Source organism: Spea bombifrons, chromosome 1 (assembly GCF_027358695.1).
Source record: "Spea bombifrons isolate aSpeBom1 chromosome 1, aSpeBom1.2.pri, whole genome shotgun sequence".
NCBI classification, from domain to species: Eukaryota; Metazoa; Chordata; class Amphibia; order Anura; family Pelobatidae; genus Spea; species Spea bombifrons.
The window spans coordinates 139,664,954-139,683,070 of record NC_071087.1 but is presented as its reverse complement, the minus strand read 5'-3'; the positions used below and the strand labels follow the sequence as shown (position 1 = coordinate 139,683,070).

At 36.4% G+C, this 18,117-nt stretch overlaps 1 protein-coding gene across 1 annotated transcript in view; it reads left to right on the top strand.

Annotated features, from left to right (window-relative positions):
• Nucleotides 1-1,635: 1,635 nt before the first annotated feature.
• The window catches only part of ADGRV1 (adhesion G protein-coupled receptor V1), a 172,913-nt gene continuing 156,431 nt past the window's right edge, over nucleotides 1,636-18,117 (top strand). The window contains exon 1 of the mRNA XM_053474949.1: nucleotides 1,636-1,926. The gene's annotated coding sequence lies outside the window, so the exon portion shown is untranslated. The remainder of the gene's footprint in view (nucleotides 1,927-18,117) is intronic.

Sequence of the window (18,117 nt, the reverse complement as noted above, 5' to 3'; positions counted from 1 at the left end):
TGCTTTACATGTTTCCCTGTATCTTGTAACTGAGGTCCATTACTTAAACATTCTTATGGTTAAACTGAACAGAAGTATTTATTTAGGCTAGATATTTATATAACACCCTTCATTTGTCTTTAATCGAATTTGTCCTTACCTTTTCTCCTTTTGTTAACCTGGCAGTTAACTCTCCTCTGTGTTTGCTTTAGTACAATTAATAATATGCTTTGCCTACCTAAGCTTGGCTTTTTATTTGTTCTCATCTTTCTCACATGGAGTCTGCTTATAATTCCTAAATGCTACCTTCTCCAATATTTGTGCTACATGGTGATTTTCTTTTATTAACAAAAGCATGTACAATGTAATCAGCATAAAACCAGGCACAGGGAAGTCCACCGTCCGGACAACTGGCTTCCTCAGGAGATGAATCAGGATTTTCTTTTGCAGCTTGCCCAAAGATATAATGTAGACAACCTTCCTTACGGCTCAACAAATCCAGAGTGGTTCAGTTTTGAAGTGTTCATATGCTTCCTTATAAGTGATAGTCCCCTCCCCTCAATATGGTCACATGACCAAAGTACACCAATAAGATGGAATCTCCATCTTTCAATAAAATCACATGACAATAATAAACAATTTATACATATAAAAAACATAAATACATTTTCTGTGGTAATGATGTCTCCCAAGAGGGAGGTGAATGAGGTGAAAAGGAAAGATCCTATCTGTGGATGTGGGCAAAAAGGAGAAAACCCAACCCCCTTACGCAACTCACGTCGACTAACCCGGAAGTGTCTTAGTATTCCCAGGCGGTCTTCCATCCAGGTACTAACCAGGCTCAAACTTGCTTAGCTTCCGAGATCAGACAAGATTTGGCACATTCAGGGAGGTACGGCCATATGCCTAGGGTGCTCTGATAACAACAACCAGACTGGTACCAGGGCGAGTGAAGCGTCAATCAGAAGATATGGGTGAACAATTTGAATAAATAAAAAATCCAAATAGGTGTATCATAGGTATGAGACACTATATTTAGGCTCTGAATATATAAACATCATGGCCGGTAGCAGTTTTGGAGTTACGCTAACCATCACCAGAGATGTATTCTGGCCTAGGTCCAGGTGGGTGACAGTCCCCCTTTGGCCCCCCGGAAAGCAGATCGATCAGGCCCCCCAGTAACACTTAGCAGAAAATGTATTATACAATGAATTGAAGTTTCTCTTATCAGATCTCACGACTGGCTCCACCAGGTGATTTTTTTTCTTGCAGGTTGACCCACTTCTTGCTCATATACGTAACCTTCAAGGGACTAAGTTATAGGAAATTAATCCTCTGGGATCGGGTGAAATCCCATAAAGGAGTGAAATAAGAAGAGACACTAGCCATCAGTTGGATACAGATGTAATAACTAATATTATGAATATAAACAGGCATTTTAAAGGAATAATTTCTTACATTCCCTAGCCTAATAAATCGTAAAGGCTTCAATATTGATTCATTGATGTGAATGCCTGGATCATTTTGGGGAGGCACTGACAAGTGGACAATTGCTTCCATGGTTACATTTTGATATGCAGTGTGGTCACTGTGCTTTGTTGGGTTCCTCCTCCCTCCATTGAAGTAAAATAACAAACCACAGGATACCCTGCCACACATGGTGAACATCATCCAGGAGCAACTTTAAAAGATCAGGCTTGCTAGCCAGAAGCAATCTTTATTGTAGACTGAGGTCTCCTTTTGAAATACGTTATAACTTCTTTAAGGGAGAAACCAGGAATTCCATAGCACATACCATATGTTGGTGGGCAGATTTTATCATGCAAGAGAATAAAACCATAAGAAGCATTTAACGTTCTCAGAGGAGATTCTAGATGAGGAGCAAATGAGAAGACTTCAGACGTAATCATTTTTTTCAATCTGTTAAAGTGTCCACTCCTCAGTAAGGTAATTATTCAACTTTACATGTCCATCTATTTCAGGTAGTACTGTATTGATTTTAATGCTCTGCATTTACTATCCAAAGATTGGGTGTTTTTAACTGATCTCCCTCCACAACCTTATCATTTGAAACTGTAATTTGCATAGATCATATAATGGTGAAAATCCACAATGTAGTAAAAAAAATTAAAAAACCTGACATGGTATTTTTTTTGTTATGAGCACAATTTTGAAGTTGGGCTATTAAATTTGTATGCAAATTTAGGGTTTTTCAGGTCGAACGGTAAAAATAGCATTTGGTATGGTTCTGGGTTTAGGAATTAATAAGAAGTTCCCAAATATAGTAGCACAAGAATTTGAATACACATACAGAGCTAGAAAAGGACTTTGATGGTAAACTTTTATTACTTGAAGAAATGAAAAAACTTTGGCTGTATCACAAAGCAGTTCTAGTATGTTTAGGACCAGTACAAAACAATTACAGCAACAGCCAATATAATGTTGATTAAACTTAATTTTACACAAAATTAACAGATGAAGTTTCCAAATATTACCAAAGCCAACTGGCCTTAATTCACTCAGACTGAGAAATGTATCCTTCTTTTTAAATCACACAGGGCTGTGATGCTGACTGTGATGCTGTGATGCCTATTAAATGTAACCTTCTTCTATTAGTGTTAGTTTGATCTTGTAGTTTTCAAAATGAGGGCAGTTAATGCATTTAGCTGAACTTTAGCTGAACTTTTTTTTATTATTTATTTTGCATTAAATATATATATATATATATATATATATATATATATATATATATATATATATACCGTATATCCCATTGTACAACACTGCAGAATAAGATAGTGCTATATGGATCAATAAAAATAATAGTTTTTGAAAAGCAAAGGTGAATGATTTAGTTACTTTGTCCACTGCCTAGAACTAGTGGGTAGTCAATATTGTGGAGGATGCACACATAAGTATATATTGGACAAGATACTATTTGCAGCCACACTATAAGTGTGCCGCATAATACAGAAAAGACAAAGTATTGGGTCCATCCTTATTTCGATGTGCATGATAATATAATTATTATTGTATAATGTGTATAATAATGTACCATAACTTGATTATTCTTCTTATATCAGACTTGATTGTGTAAGCTAGCTCTGCCAGGTATATTTTTTAATATATAGAAATGTTCTTTATTTGGTAATATCTATGGAGCATCTATGGAGCATACCATCTTGCCATTTGTTTTTTAGTGTGCATTATTAATAATAAACATACTAACATATTCAGAGTATTTGGGTCTTGAACCAGGGCTGGACAAACTTATGTGGAATTAAACAGAAAATCTTATATATCAAATTTATTTTGTTTTAGGAGGCAACATGGGATATATCCAAAGGTTAGATACTAGTGGTAATATCTTAGAAGCTATTAGAAAATAGTTGCAGCTTTAAATAGAACCATTTTTTTTAAAATAGCCACGTGCAATACGTAGATTTTATAATGGAACCAATAATCTATAGAATACTAAAGAAACTCTGATAACTTCCCCTACCCTTAGCCAGACCCAAGCCTTAAGATTAACTATTTGGTGAGATTTCTCACAGCAATTATTAAAACAAGATGTCATGTATATGTACACAGTTTGCACTATTTGCAAGTCACATCACACTAAAAATGTATGTCTGTAGTTAATTTATAATTTTTAATGTATTTCTAGAAGTCGGATTTGCTAAATTCTATATTTTTTTTGTTTAGAAAGCTGAAACACTGTGACTGCTTTTTTATTTATGACATTCTGATTGAAGAATTTCTTTGTCTAGCTTGGCATGTCTAGTAGAAATCTGGCCCTAATTTTCAAATAGTTGAAAAATGGTCTATTCTGCTTAATGCCAACAATCATTTCTTCATTGTGTGAAATATAGGCAGGTGATTAGTATTTAGCATTTCATACTAATTAATGGTGCTGCTTGTATGTCATTTATGTAACATAGAAACTGAACAATTGAGTAACTCAAGGCAAATAATGGGTTAAGTGGATGTGTCCAATGAGTGGCATAAAGATGTACTAAAACACACAGGATCAGAAAATAACCCTAGGTATCGGTGGTGTTTTGTTGGTACAACTAAAATTCTGTTTCCGTTCTTTATAAAAACACCACCAAAACAGTAATTGTATTAGTAAATGGACCTTCATTCCCTCCTTAGCATTGTTATGTTAAGCAGGATTAGTTATGTTCCAAGGAAATATAGGCAGATCTCATGTTTTAGTCTTATCTGTGCTCCCTGATAGATCCAAAGTATGATTAGTGGAAACAATTTAATTAAAATGATGATGATCTATTTATATCCAATGTGACCATAGGAACAAAGATCACTAGCAACCCAATGCTTCCCGTATACATTTTTCTTAAATAGCAGCAAGCTTTTGATGCAAAGTAATAGATGAGACAAGCTCTGGGGGTGGACAAACAAATTCCTGTTAGCGTAAGTTAGTAAATTCATATATATATATATCTGCTACAGTAACAACATGGTGAGATCATCATAGCAGCTTCTTGGACTGGCTTTAACCAACCTTTCCTACACCGGTCATATTTTAAAAAAAAATAATAGTTCAGTGTAAAATAACAGGTTTAATGGCTCAATAAAATGTGCTCACCATGGCTCACACATCACTTGTTTCAGTTTTGAATACACCCAGTCCCATACTGCATGATCTGCTGTGGGCTCTTGTCTTCATCTTCTACCAGCAGGTTGAATCTCAAAATCTTCTTGTTACCTATTTTTTCATTGAGATGTGTTTTTGCTCCTATTTACCTCACGTTTTATAGTTTAAAACTTCAACATTTTCGTTACAATGTAATTTTTCTAGCTTGATCAATGGTAGGACCCCAGCTTGAATAGCCACTGCAAGTTTGGGCACTTGTTCTTAAAGAGGACACTATAGAGGTTAAAAAAGTGTGAAGTACAACATTAATAAGATGAAAGGAACACCTTAGATATGAAGAAAGACAGGAGAAGTGAAATTTACATTAACAAAAAGGTATCTTGGAGAGGATAGAATATTATACATTTACATACAGGGACAGTGCAAGCCGCTCTCTGATGAGCTGTTCATGAATAGGACTGTGTAAAGAACAAGAGGGTTATTTACAGTAAGAACAATAAAGATATAGAATTCACTACCCACAGATGTTGTGTTATCATATTTGCTAGATGCTTTTAAAATATGGACACAACTTTTTAGAAAAAACTATTTATAGTTTTCTGATTGGCTATACGGAGAGGATTAGTTATAGCTTGTAGATCCAGTGAAATATCAGATTTCCATGTGATGTTAAGAAGGAATTGTTTCCCTTTTTGTGGCATAATTTGAAATCACTTTGATGAGGATTTTTTTGCCTTCTGGATCAGCAGAAAAGTTAAACTTGATGGACTTTTTTAACCTAAATTAATATGTCACTATGCAACGTGTGCAAATTAGATGTTGTAGACTAGATTTTTGTATTTTCTGCAAAAAACAAATAACAAGATGGGACATTTCGCATTATTAAAAGCAAATGTAAGAATAACTGTTTTCATGAAATAATCGTGTGATCTAAAACTAGATGAATGTAGATATGTTTGTTCTGCATCCCATACACAGAGTCTTGCGGTGATCATACTGTATATATATTGCCTTAGTCCGCCCTTGCTTATCATGATAGACATGGTTATACAATATCTCTACACTAGCCTCACAGCTCTGCTGGGCATTCACTTATCTCCTGAATTACATGACTGTCACTCTCTTACCTTCTACTACTACCGAGGTAGCAGAGAATCCTTGTGGAGCCCGCTGCCAACAAACCTGGAGCTCTGCGACATGTAGTTCAGCCACATTTAAGATGGCCGACCGACACAGTCAGGAACTCACTGCTCATGCACGACTGGAACATACTCCTTATTTCTTCTCACCCCTGTAACCATCTGAAGACGGGTTTTTTTTCCTACAAGGCCTATTTAAGGACAGTTAGCTGTCCCCTAGTTGCTTGTCAAAGAGTTTATTTCTCCAGTACTCTGGGCTTTGTATCACTGCTAGTGTTTTCTCTGTGTATTGGCTTTTGGCTTATTCCTGACTATTCTGCCTGCTCCTGCCTTTGACCTCGGCTCGTACTTGACCTCGCTCTTTGTATTTGTGCACTTCGCCTTACTGCTGTTGCCAGATTCTGGATCGGTCCTTTGGTTTGGCACTGCGGATCCACTCCGCCAGACCTATCCTAGCTGTATCAGTTACAATGATGATCTGCTTCATTACATGAAATGGGTGCTTTGAACCTTTTATACTGACCATATGTTCACTCACAACATGAAAAATGTCAAAAGTAACATTAAAATACAGTGTTGCAAATCTCACTTGGGGTTGCCAGGAGAGTTTTGGATTCAACTCCCTCAATTCACTATTCATTATGAAGAGCCATCCCCAGCAAATTTCTCTGGCATGGGATGAACTGGTCTTGTATCATGTATAGACATTTTACAGATTAAAACATTGTATTATACAGGAAAAGCCAATTACCAGTGTTTACATTGCATTTTTTTTCTCATTCCTCTCATTTTTAAGTTTTCCTTGTAAAGCAATAAACAGTGACACATTATTACTATTACCGTATTTGCTCGATTATAAGACGAGGTTTTTTTCAGAGCAAATGCTCTGAAAAATACTCCTCGTCTGATAATCGGGGTCGTCTTATAATCAGACCTCAAATAGGTCTGACTATGAGACGACTAAGATCCAGATCCCCCACAGCTGCAGGGGACCTGGATCCTCCTGTCCCCCCCACCCCACTTACCGGTACTTCTGAGTCCCCGGTGTGTAGCTGGGGCAGCGTGTAGATGTCTACGCGATTCACGTAGACAACTTCCGCTGCAGCAGGAAGGAGGCGTGGCTAGCAGCGGGGGTTGTCTGCGTCCATCGCGCAGACCTTCCCCGGCTGTCAGAGATCAGCCTTCCCCGCACCGGTGCCGCCTGGGGCAATTGCCCCACTCGGCTCCATTGTAGGGCCGGCCCTGCATATACTTACCAGTCAGCTCCCCTGCAATCCCTTCGTAGGCTGCAGGCAGTTCTCTATTCAGATCCCGTGCACACCTGCAGAAAGTGATTGTATTGATTTCATTGGGAACACTTTCTTACCACTAACTGGCTCCTTCAAGCAACCAATCAGTGGAAAGAATCGTCAAACCATGGAAGAGAAGGATTGCTACAGCTTTAGTTATCAGAAACTTTGCTTATGGGGTGCTTTTTGATAGAATGTATCACATGTAACCTGTTTACATGGGTTTTTTTCAATATTTTAAGCTGACTACAATAATAACAAATCATACAATTGCCCTATTATATATTTTCAATTTTAATTTCATTGTTAATCTTCACCATTTCTTTGTTGTAACAGTGCTATGAAATCTACTGGTGCACTGTCAATAAATGTAATATAGTAACATTATTTCAGCCTAGAGCAAATCATGTTTTATGTAAAAACACTCCGATGTATCAAACATACTTTTACTGTGTGTGCATTTCACATACATGTTATATATGCTATATAAACTTAATTGTGCGTACCATCATGTCCATTCCTCAGCACTGGAAATATGGTGTCCAGTTACTGATCAACGCACCAACACACAGCTCCCATCTGCCAGATGGCAGAAATCTTAGACCTACAATGCAAGCCTCCTGTACACAGATAACCCCCAACGAAGGTGACAGGATCTCAGTTTCAGCTCCAAAATCTATGTACACCTATTCATTTAATATACTCACAAATATTATTAGAACAGTGAAACCTTAAACATTACATATATTTACATAGCGCTAACAGATTCCGTAGCTCTGTTACAATAAGGGTAGTTCAAATAAATGATATTATACACATTAACACATACTAGTAAAGATGGAGAAGAGAGCTCTGCTCTATAAACAATGATAAATATGAAATGAAAGCAATGACTTCTTTCAGCAATACCAGATTATACACCTGTGTGTTAAAATGAACACAATATCACACATGCTTTTTGAGGTGGATGTGTAGTTTCAAATGACTGAATATAAAATTATTATTACTATTATTTGGGATCCCATTACATCATAGTAAAACCTTAGCATTTTCATTTGGGAGACAGAAGGTGCTTGAGTTTATTGCTGCACTGTAATAGTAACTGCAGGTAGGAGTTGGCTGAGAGTTAAGGGGGTGGCAATCCATGGTTGATTACCCTGTGCTACACATGCTAGTGATGACAGGTCAGGATTAACAGTGACCCAGCTGAGCTCCTCCCTCCACCAGCTTGCAGATCAGGGGATAGACAGTGACACGCACTCACCCATCAGCAAAACATGTCACTGACCCATCACTACATCCAACAAACCATAGCGGCTGCCTGGGAACTCTAACCCCAAGTGTCCACTGAACCCGCTTTAGGTAAGTGGCTGAGAGACTCAGTCTAGTGCTTATTACTGAGCAGTAAAATTAACTTTTAGGATGTTGGCAATGGGAGGATTAGTGCTATGTGATAAATGGTGTATGTGTCTTGTATGTTATTATTATTGTTTATTATATTATCAATTATTATTACTTAACCAACAATTTGCACAGCACTTCTTACAGTACATACATTCAAAGGGTATGAATGAACTAGAATTGGCAGGCTAAGAGAAAGCTATACATTTAGTAAAGCAGACTGTAATTAAAAAAATGCAAATCACATAAACATAAAATATTGCCATAATGCATCACGTTATGTACTAACATTCTTAGCACACACTTGCATTATAAAGATGAAGTGCACACACAGTAGGAACTGAATCAATGGGAGAAACCAGACACCTTGCTATTGAGTATCTTGTAGGAAGCTGTCGGTGCTGTCCGGTTGCAGCTACTGTTGATCAGAGAAGTCGAGGATGCACCTTTGTGCTCTTTCCAGTAAGCGCTTCCCTGGTTATGTTATCCTGCTAAATTAGGGTATGTATGTGTGGGTTACCCCAGGACCCTGCTTGTTGGACGTAGTGTATCAGAAGAATGCTGCAACTTCCCAACCTGAAAAAAGTTTGAATTCATAACTTCCAGGTACAAAATGCTTCCAGGGTATGCTTCTCAAAGTTGTGTGCATGTGTTGCTCTCATATTGCATGTAACTATTGTTTTTGTATTTGCATATGTACATATACAAGCCCCTTATATAAGCAAGGTTTTATCTTGCATTTTGGGTAAACATATGTATGTGTGTGTATTAGTGTGCAGGTATGGAGACATCTATATACCATTTGTTTTTGTTTTTTACTGAAGGGCTATTTTTCCTGAAACACTATTGTTTACCCCCATACTCTCGTTGACCTGTGTAACTACTTCTCAAGGTCAGAAAAACCAAAACCTCAATGAATTTAATCTGAGCTGAATGTGCATTGAATTTGAGCTTCAAGTACTTCAATTTATCTCAGGCCTCTGCAGCCAGGATATACTTGCCAGCACATCTGTTAAAACACCATCATTCAAGGCCACTTTGAAAGAGATACTGGGTAACCACTAAATAATAGATTCTTACCCATAAAGCATTATGTCTAGAAAGCCTAAGTTCATTGTAGTACAAAATGCTAATATTTACACCTTAGAACAATATACATAACAGAGATGGGAAATCTAAGGTCATCAAGGATATGTTGTGCAAGAACTACTATTACTTCTGGTAAATGGTGTTAAAGGCATTAACTACAAATTATTCTGGATTAATTATTGCAAAGTCTTAAAGGGAAAACATACAATGCAGTCCTGCATACAGTATTGAAGGTTAGCATTGACCAAAACCTCATCTCATTTTGTTCCAGTAAACTTCGCTTATCTGCAGTCCTGGAGGCTGCCATTGTTGTCAGGTTTTGAGACTTTGGATGATCTTCCCTGTACCACACTGAGCTGATTCTTTGTGGCAATACTGATGAAGTCCATTCCAATGATTGTGTGCAACTGGGTAATTAAGATTGAGCCACTCTATTGTTTACCACAAGTCAGTATTATAAGGAGTTATGGTGTTTGTCTTGTAGATCAGGCTAATAAAACAGAACTGCACTCACCCACCATCCTCTCCACCATGTCTTCAAAGTGTCACAGAAAGCATTCTGGGACAGAACAGAAGGTGGTCTGGGTTATGGAGACCAAAATCCCAGAATGCCGTTGTATGCGGTTGTACACAAAGCATTATGTGACACATTAGAGACATGATGGAGGGGATTTGGGGTGTGAGTGTAGCCCAGCCAGTAGTCATATTGGTAATTTTTTTTTCTGTGTGCTAGCGTCTTGTGAAATTTAAGAATTTGAATAACTTTTCACATTATACATTTTCTAGGACAATGTGTAGGTGAAAATGTACCCTCTACAAAGTGACACCGTGTCATTTTCCAATGACATGTGCACTTTAAATATGTCACTTCACTAACTTTACTATGCTTTAGGAAGAACCAGCCCCAGTGAGCTTCTGCTGTAGAAGGGTTGAACTGACCCTGTGTTAAAAATATATTATTCATGGCCAGCTGGTGTTTGCCCTTCACTGTTTGCCCTGCTGCACAATGGGCCGGTTACAAGAGAAATCTTTGATCTCCGCAACGGACCTACTGGCACTGTGGAGGATCAGCACAGCCTCCATAGACTGCATTAAAAGGCAGTCTATGCCTAGGGAGTTTATCCATATATCATCATTTTTATGAAATTATTATGAGGGCTATGCCTTTCATATAATCCATAATTCTAAATATAATCTATAATATGATATTGTTTTAGTAATAGCCTCAACCCAGGAGCTAAACCATAGCCTCAAGCACCCACAACTAAAAGGCAAAGTGATATTTTTTTGTTGTGTGTTAGAAGATTGGGTATACAAAAGACCTTAATGAATGAAACTGTATTTTTACATATTTTTAAAAATATTTTAAATAAAAATAAAGGTTTTGGAGCTTCCATTTTTACCAGTGGGTGGTAAATAAATGGGACAGCCTCCCATCAGAAGTGGTAGAAGCTAATACAGTGAGGGTAATTGAACACGCATGGGATAGGCATAAAGCCATCCCTAATCTAAGGCAATTTACAGCAAATAAATGGGCAGACTAGATGGGCAATGGTTGTTGTCTGCTCTCAATTATATGTCTTTATGTTAATTTTAATGATAAATCGTGGCATTGTGGACTTCTTCCAGCACTAAAGGGTTAAACAGACTTTCTTTCTTAAAAATGAAGCTTCCTCCTTCCTTGGGATTTGCAGAACGGCTGAGTCTATGTGACAGCTCTGTTCCATTGTTAAAGGGAGGCTTAGTGGATTTTTTCTGCAGATTGTGCGAGATGGGTGTGGGGAAATTGGAAAAGTTTTCCTTTGGTCAAAACATCTTGAGCTGGTATTGATGAATAGAGCGAGTAGTCTGGGGATAAATAGTGAACCCCTTGTTGGTCCTGGTTATTCAGAAAAATCCAGGTGGGGCCATTGTTATACCTACTTGCTGTGAGCTGCCTTCTCATTAGTAACCAGGAAGCAAACAAATGAAAAGAAATGCCATACATTCTATAAATATATGTTAAATTAGTGGAAATTAGAAAAAAATAGTTTTTTTAGCATAATAGAAATTTTGAGAAATAAATGAACATTTCAATGAATTTCAATAGAAGCAAGATGCAAAATTGTCCTTAAAGAAGTTAAATTAGCTTGGGAATCGTCTTTTTTCCTGACCTTTTATACCCTTTAACGACTTTTTTATTTTTTATTATTTTTTGTTTCAGGTTTAATTTGATTAAATGGAAATGTCAATCATTTTAGATTTGCATGTACTTAATAAATGTTTGTATAAAAAATTGCTATAAGAATAAAATCCAGTGTGTATACAGGAATGGGATGTCTATTCCTGTATACTACAAAGTGTTTTAGTTAATGACAATAACCACCTTAATGTTAAGTTGAATACATGACCATTGAAGAAACGCATAGTGGCATGCAGTAACAGTTCACCCAGCTTCTACAAAATCCTGCTTTTCTCCAGGATCGGTAGACTCCATTGCTCTAGATAATTTGGAGCACCACCTCGTTAATTTTAAAAGCTGCCATTTTCAAAGAATTAGATAGAAAGCAAAGTTCACAGTTTTTGGAGCTCATGAAGGCCCTTTGATGCTTGCAGATTTTCAGCAGTGTCATGTGAACCTGTTTTGAACAGTCTGGCAACTAAGTTAGGTGTTACTCGACTCCCTTGAATGTCTCAAAAGGTCCAGTGTCAGAGTGTTTTAAAATGTTTACTTACATGGACACAAGTTGCTGAAGTCCATTAACATCAATGAGTACTGGAACATCTGGTTCTTCTGGACTTCAAGGTCCATTTTTTCACTGTGTAGAAGCCTACAACAACACAGTAGTGATACATTAACCCCTTAAGGACAATGGGCGGTCCCTAAACCCATTGAAAACAATGTATTTTGTCATTAAGGGGTTAAAAAAGGAATGGATTCTCACATAAGCCTTCTCTCCATCAAACTATACCCACAAATCCTATGGGGGGACTAAATAAGACAATTTTATAAAGTCTTCAGAGCTCTCCAAAATGATGTTCTCGCAAAACAAATAACAACAAAATATAAACCTTCTAATATTGTTTCCTTCACTTTTCTCATTAAATAATCACGGTAAAGTTACACATTTATTTTAACTCTTTTTTTCTGATTTCTTTTGGAAACTTTAGGATGTCCAGTTTTGTAGTCAATTTGAATAAGTAAACCTTAAACATCTATTTCCAAAGACTGACTGTGTTTTTAAGTTGTTTTTTTTTAATACATTGTGTCTGTGTGCCTCTGTGTGCCTTTGGAAACCTTTCTTTTACCAGCTTCAAGCATTATTTTATTAACGACTTAACATGGCTTAATCCAACCATCTGTTTTTTGGCTTGCTGGGCCATCCGATTTGTGATGCTCGTCTAGAGCTTTAGAAATTTCCCACATTTTTAAAGGTTAGACAGGGAGCTACCTTTCTGAATAGATTTTAAATAATTCTCATCAAGACAATGGAACAGGAGTGGAATAAAAAATGTGCGTCATTCTGTGAAGCACAAGATCTCCTGGCTGTCTTTTCCATGACTGAAAGGCAATTAGCATTTCAACTAGGCAATTTGGGTAGAAGCAGTGAAGTGCATGGGTGTGTAATTTGCTGTTCTCGGCTTGGTGCTGCTGAGAACCAGCACTGAGTACCCTTCTTTCCAGCAGTCACCATTGTTAACGGTCTTAAAGAATTAATCAACAAAGACACTGCCGTACATGAAGCAATAGGGGAGCCGGAGGGAAATAAAAACGCGATAACTTGTTAATAAGAGGCTGATTACAATTATTAAATTGCAATTATGAAAATGGGAACCAATTTTTCTGCATTAACAACTAGATACAGATGACCCTCGGACTGAACGTATGCTGTATTATTACCCTACAAGTTTTGAGATTTATTTACAAGTGTCTCTATTTTGACATTTTTGAGTATTTAACCTCTATAATGATATCGTTTGGAGCAGCTATGTCAACAAAAATGTTTATGCCTTCCTATCATCTTATCTTCTACTAATAGGCGTACATAGGTGACACAGATGTGTAAAGAATGACCACAAAACTGCAAAAATGTGTAATCAGGGGGCATAGATGAATACCTTTAAGTAATTCCAATGCTTGTCAAAGCGTACGCATGCCTTGGCAATACCATCAGGGGAGACATAGCACCTTCTGGCTCAGGGGGCATGTAAAGCCAAATAGCCCCTGCCCCCTCCCCTTAATTAACATACTTACACATAAACATACACGTACTCACTCTCCATAGCATATGTGCAGCTTATGCCGAGAGCATGCGATACAAGGTGCTGCACAACTAATGCAGTGTAATGTAACTCCGCATAATACGACCCCAGTGATGCCTTGCCATAGATTGTCTCTCACTACCCGACACAAATTGGTATAATACAAATGACTGTATGCACTTTATAAATAAATGTATAGAATGAAGATGACTTTTATATGTTGTATGTGACTAAGAAACCTCTGAAACACCATAAATCTAATATACAGTTTAAAGGGGAACTCCTATAACATCGTTTTTTTCTTTATAGTATCAAATTTAATAAAAAGAAACATAAAAGTTTTTTTTTTATATCCAATTTATATTTTCAATTTTATATTATTATTATTATTATTATTTGTAATATTTTATATAGTACCATCATATTCCACAGTGCTGTACAATGGGGAAGCAGGACATAACAAGAAATAACTTAACAATTTAAGAAACAAGTGGTAAGGAGAGCCCTGGTCAAATGATCTAGATAATCATACTGTCTTATGGTAAATATAAGAATGGCTCGAACCTTAACCTCTTCTTTACTGAGAGTGCTTTGTTCTTAAAACCTGAGAAGTTTTCAGCATTTTTACACTAGTTTCCTAGATAGATATAGATTTTTTTAATACCATTTTTAGATGTAAAGTCCAACATTTAGTATGAATAATTTATTGAAATAATGAAACATTTTGAAAAAAAAATCCAATAATAATAATAATAATAATAATATTTGGCTATGAAAATGATCCCCAAACCAGTTCATTTGTACAACATACTACAAATATATTTATGCAAGTATCTTTAATTAGAAAAAACCCAACATATATAGTTTTATATATATATATATATATATATATATATATATGTTTTTTTTGGAAGTTACAGGGCACAAAATGGTAAGACCACCGTTCATTTTCCAAACCTGAAATTTTCCAATTTTATTTTCTGAAGCCTATGTCTCATTTGGGACTGTTAAGCAGCCCATCAGCTCAAAATACCCCCACAAAAGTACATCTTTTTTTGGAGAGAAGACAACCCAGTATTTCACTAGGGACATTTGGACACTTATCATGCAACTAGTTGGTCATCAATCCCTGCCAAAGGGAGCTGTAACGATAACTTAATTTTTGTTGTTTTTTTAACCAAACTTTCCATGTTTATCTAGATTAAATAAATAATGACATAACCACAGGGATCTGACAGGAATTTTTCAGTATACCAACCAGCTGATCTAACTTTCTTTTTTACTATAAAAAGTGCTTGGTTTGCTCCACCACTATTCTTTTTATGTTGTATTTGCTTTGTACAATGATTGTGGATTTTGTTGTGGTGGTTAATTGATTATAAGGGGGATGTCAAATAGTTCTAGAGAAGGTCAAACACTTCCCATATACACATGAGTTTGATGTCTTGTGGGACACACAAGGGCTTTGTTCATGTCCACTAGTGTCACATGGGGCCACAATTAAACTAAAGCTCATTTCACTGATAATACCCCTTTTAGTTGTTGACCTTATTATTTTGAATTTGGTGTTTACATTGCATTGACATAGTAACTTGGATACAGAGGTATATGAGGGATTCTTTATTTATTCGGCACATGGTATTTCCTAATGAATTGCAAATGATTGCTTAGTTCTCCCACAGCACCATTATTTTACCTAAATGCCTACAGAAACCCACCTTTTATCTTTAAAAAAAAAAAAAAACTTTACTTACAAAACCAAATCTCTAGGTCACTGTGGTTTAATGTATTTTTTTCACTTTTTAGATTCCTCTATTGTTTTGGATATTTCATTTAAGTTCAGGGCATTGCTAGGTTGCATAACAGATTGTGGGCTAAAGCTTGGGACTTTATTCTTGAACTAGCTGACTCTGAGGTCTGAGGCCCTTTTTTACTTTAGCTGTAGTGTTGCATTTTCTGTAAGAAAACTTCCAGGAAAGAGTAGGGAAGGTGAAAAGCAACCCTGTGCTATTAAGCAGGCAAGTGCCTAGTGCTATCCATATTAACCTACTGTGTGCCAAACGGGTACTGAGTAGAATTCTACTCCTCTGCAACTGGACTACAATTCCAAACATGCAGTACTTGCAGTGTAAGGGGAGTTGTAATCAGCCTCTACAATACTAAGTAAGGCTTCCACAACCCACTAATACCCCTATGAATACATTGCAAAATAAGTATATGTTTTCTGAATAAAATTGGGTCATTTTGTTACACACAGATGGTCCTGGAGTCTCCATTTGGGGCTGCCCACCAAAACACTCAGGGCTTTAGTCCACTAGGCCCACCTCTAGTGACACCCTCTTTAAGTGCATTAAAGTGGACCAAGTGTTAAAATCACAAACCAAATAATTCTCTATTCATATTACATAAATGAATGCATCATTTAACCCATTTAGTTTTCTACTGAGCAGGGGGATAGTACAGTGGACTCAATATTAACACTCAATGGTAATGCCTTCAAGTACTTGATAAAATGTCACCTAGTGTGGGAAGCTATAGTTGTTGCTAATCTCTTTGAATGATAGGTCGTCCTGCAGTTCTAAGGATATTTGCAGTAAAAAGTGACCATGAGTTGCAAACGGGAACCTCTAGTATCATGACCTTGTCTTCTGAACTTTAACTCAGATTTCGTCCTGACGTTACCTGTGTGATAAGCATGATGGAAATCTACCTCATAACTGCCACAAAATGTTGGATACTATTCAGTATCACAAATTGAGGCTTTTATAGACATTCAATAGTTATGTTTTCTTGTGTTATATGATCCAGTATTGCTACTCATTTCTCAGACTTTTTTTGGGCCCAGTTTTAGTTCATTTTTACTCATTCTGTATCAAAGCTCATTCATATCTCTTGAACAACAACATAACTATTTAACCAAATATAAATGACCTTCTGTGCAGCTGTGCCCTGGAATGGATATGTGGGGCATACATGTTTGGGGTTTTATCCCATTTTTACCTGCTTCCTCACCCACATTCCAAACTTTACATTCATTTGCATAGTGTCCTAATATAAATCAGTTGGACTATGATTGAAATGGAAAAGCATTGAAACTTGTCATTTTAAGGCCAAAATACATATTTTTTTACACCATGCAGTTAGTTCTCGTATTATATGTAAAACCATATTTTTTCAGTTAAAAAGTAGATTTTGGGGGGTGCTAAAAATTTGTACCTGATCTTACCTGTGGGCGCACATCATAGAGATAACCTTTCCTGAATAAATGGGTACATTGAAAGTATGAGTCCATGCACCAAAGGAAAAGGACCTCTTTAATAATTGACAATATTATTATGAAACCTCTCTTGTTCCAGAAGAGTAATTGCATAGTCTTAACCATCCATTAGTCTTAGCGGTAGAAGTCATGTAACTCAATCTGTAGTGACCATGCTAAGAATAGATCACATTTCTGTATTTAATTACGTGATATGCACACCAAGTGAAGAAAGCTGTACAGTCAGAGAGTAAGTACACACTAAAGTCCCTTTTACATTGTATATGTTTTATGTATATGAAGCCTGTTGCCAGCCATCAAACCATGTGAGTATTGTTTCGGTAAAAATGCTATGAAATGTGTTTGCCCATTTTTGCATCTTCTAATAGTGATCGATAAACTGATGATTGATATTTAAAGGAATCCATATTCACACAGTGGTTTTGATAGATAAAAATATTATTGGCATTTGTAACCATGTATATACGTTGTAATCACTTAGCTTCTAGATCAATTCATCAAAAGCTGATGATTTTTTAACCACAAAATGGTAGATTTTGGTGCTATTGCACTTAAGAATATTGATACTTATAATCAGCAAAAAGTAAAGTTCTGTATTCCAAGCTTAAATTGCCCAGGAAAGGTACCTTTGTGCCAGTATTAACTGTAACCATATGACTGTAAAATAATTCACAATGGTCTGCAAAAACCTATACAATTTTTTATCCAGCTATTTTAAAACTAAAGGTGTGCGTTCAGACTGCATTGAGCTGTTACCTTAAGATGTATGCATATGAGTTGAAAGATGCAGAACTTCTAAATCAAATAAATGAGTATAAGTTGATTTATAAATGTATCACAAGCATGATGCCTATAATGTCCTTGCAGCATAACAAATTGTATAACTTGAATGACCATCCTTTGTACATACTGTACCTATGTTATATATATATATATATATAGATATGGAGGCATATGTTTGTATTTTTTTTTGGGGGGGGGATTTCAAACAACTTTATATATGGGGTACTCCACTTTCTAGATTATGAATATTGTCTTTTTATTCAGAGAGATACTTTTTGGCATGGCCATTTTTTTTTTAAG